Source organism: Muscardinus avellanarius, assembly GCF_963383645.1.
Source record: "Muscardinus avellanarius genome assembly, chromosome: 1".
NCBI classification, from domain to species: domain Eukaryota; kingdom Metazoa; phylum Chordata; class Mammalia; order Rodentia; family Gliridae; genus Muscardinus; species Muscardinus avellanarius.
The window spans coordinates 82947330-82950500 of record NC_137786.1 but is presented as its reverse complement, the minus strand read 5'-3'; positions in this window follow the sequence as shown (position 1 = coordinate 82950500).

The following is a 3171-nucleotide window of genomic DNA, read 5'->3' as shown; positions in this document are numbered from 1 at the left end:
TAAATTAAAAACTGTGGGTTTATAAAATGGCTTTTTTGAAAAATATATTTTGTAAGACTTAACTATGAAACTTTGCATCTAAAATAATCTGTTATTTCCAAAGCAAGAAACCACCAAGTTTATGGAAATATAATGCTATTCTCATTGTTAAATAGTGTCACTATAACCTGTACTTATATTTTAATAAAAATTTTGGGGAATGAGATGTTTTTTGTCAACATTTCTTTCAATGCAAACCCAAGAACATACTTTTCCTAGGCCACAAACCAAGGTGTGCAAAATTGTATTTTTTAAAATTTACTTATATTCAGGAATTGTAATCACACATCATAATGAACTTCAGAGTGACAGGGACATTAGCTAACAGCATTTGGTGAGCTTCCCACCTGAAAAAATTTTGTGTTTAGGGTTTTTTTTCTATAACTGGCTTTTTTCTTGAATCACAAATCCACCCAGTGATAGTCTTATTTTTAGAAACTCAAAAATGTTGAGTCACAGTAGGATTTTGGATCTCATCCTCCCCTGCAATGTTTGTGAACCACCCGGAGGTCATAAGGCAGCTATATGCTGCACACAGATGGGGGATCCAGTCCACGGTCAGCGTGCATCCTTGCAGGTGTCCCTACTCATGAACACAAGGTTTATCATCCATGTGTCTGCCAGATCTCAGGACCCTGAGTATATAAAGCCAGAGAACTCTGGTGACTCTATCCTCTTTACAGTAACTTGGGGAACTTAATCTTCCTCTGTTGTAATAGAGATAGGAGTTTGGGAGTGAATCAGGTTTAGGCTTCCCTCAGAAAGCTCTCCTTAAGTATTTGTACTTATCACAGTAGTCTCTCCAGGGGACAGAGTGAGTGAATCAGCAAATGACATCATGGGTACACTTTTGAGAACCCAGAGGGGACCTGCCCTCCTCTCTACATGCGAGAACTACTCTTAAGAATACCAGAGGGACTCCAGATAATGGAGGGGAAACCTCAGCAAAGTTGAAAGGGAAGGGTAGGAGATGAAGAAGGCTGAGATTGATTAATGGAGGAGCTGCTACATCCGAGTATGTGTAAAAGTATGAATGTAGCATGGTCAACCCGGACACTCATTGTTGGGAGGGGGGAAGGGAAAGTGGGGGGGGAGAGGGCACCAAGCACAATCTGAATGTATGCCATTTTCAATATGATATACATAAAAATAAATAAATAAACACATAAACGAACTGCTTTAAGTTTTCTCTGTCTCTCATCCTCTTCTTTGTCTGCAGATGACATGCTGTGTGCTGTACGTACCACTATGTCAGTCAGCTCTGCCTTTACCACCAGGCTTCATTGCTCTTCCTGGCTTTTTCCTTTGTGTTGCATTTTCTCTGGCTCCTCTCCCATTTCCTATGTGTCTCAGCTTTCCTTCAGTGCATTTGTAGCCAAAGTAATCATGTATTGTACACTCTCCCAGCAAACAGTACATAATCATGTTCTCTAGCTCCTCTTGACCGTGTGTCTATTACTTCAACTGAGTGACCTATCACAGTAATCTCCCCAGGAGGCAGATTGCAAGAAGACAGACTGGACTGAACACATAAACAAAGTCAGTATCTCAGTGTAGGTCCCCTGTGTTACACCTGTAGGTTGTTTGGTTCCAAACCTATAGGACTCGGGTTTTAAAAGAATAAAAACAAAACCAGGCATGGTGGCAACATGCTTGTAATCCCAGTACTTGGGAGGCTGAAACAGGAGGATCACAGGTTCACAGCTAGCCTCAACTACTTAGTGAGCCCTTTGCAACTCAGTGAGACCCTGTTTCAAAATAAAGAATAAAAAATAGGCCTGGGGGTATAGTTCAGAGGTAGAATGTTTCTGGGTTTTATCCCTAGGACCACCAAAAATAAATAAATAAATAAATAAATAAATAAATAAAATAAAGAGTAAAAGCAGAAAAGTAGAATCAATAAATCAGTATAAAAAATCTTAAAAAAAATCCAGGCTTGATGGTGCGTGCTTGTAATCCAGCATTTGGGAGGCTGAGACAGAAGGATCATGGTTCAAGGACAGCCTCAACTACTTAGTGAGGCCCTTTACAACTCAGCGAGACCCTGTTTCAAAATAAAGAATAAAAAATAAGGCTGGGGGTGTAGCTCAGAAGTAGAATGCTCCTGGGTACCATCCCCAGTACCAAAAAAAATCTAAAAAATGTTTCATTTAATATAATACGGGAATGTGTTCCAAATTTAATAATAAATAAGTGTTCATGTGTATGTTTTTTAGCCCTTTAAATGTTATATTATGCCAGGCATGGTGGCGCATGCTTGTAATCCCAGTACTTAGGAGTCTGAGACAGGAGGATCTGGGTTCACAGTCAGCCTCAGCTATTTAGTGGGGCCATTTGCAACTTAGTGAGACCCTGTTTCAAAGTAAAGAAAAAAAAATAGATCTGAGGGTATAGCTCAGAGGTAGATGGCCCCTGGGTTCAATCCCTAGCACCACACACACACACACACACGAAAATGTTAGTTTCTGTTGCTATTAGATATAATTTATTAGCTGGGCGTGGTGGTGCATGCTTGTAATCCCAGAAGTTTGGAGGCTAAAACTGTAGAATTGTGGTTCGCAAACAGCCTCAGCTACTTAGTGAGGCTCTTTGCAACTCAGTGAGACCCTGTTTCAAAATAAAGGATAAAAAAATAGGGCAGGAGGTATAGCTCAGAGGTCAAATGCCCCTGGGTTCCATCCCCAGACACACACACACACACACACACACACACACACACACACACATATATATATATATATATATATATAAAATTTATGATATAGACAAAACAAAATGTTAAAATTAATATTAACTTATATATTTATGAATTTTCTAAATCAAATAGAATATACTTTGACTTTTAATAACTATATATAATGTAAAATTATTGCTCAAATACTATATAACTCTTTGACACAATAAATGTCACCTCTTTTGCTTTGGAGAAAATAAAAGAATGTTTGATATAATGTATCAGCAAAGTAGTTCAGTTCAACTAGAGAACCATGCTCAATACCCAGTGTAATTATAAATGTAGAGCATGTTAAATATTGATTTGTCTTCTAAGTTTGCAAAGGGTAAGTTTGCAAAGGGTTCTAGACTTTTAGTTCCCTCTGAGTTAATGTTACAGTTGAATGAACTTGTGGATTC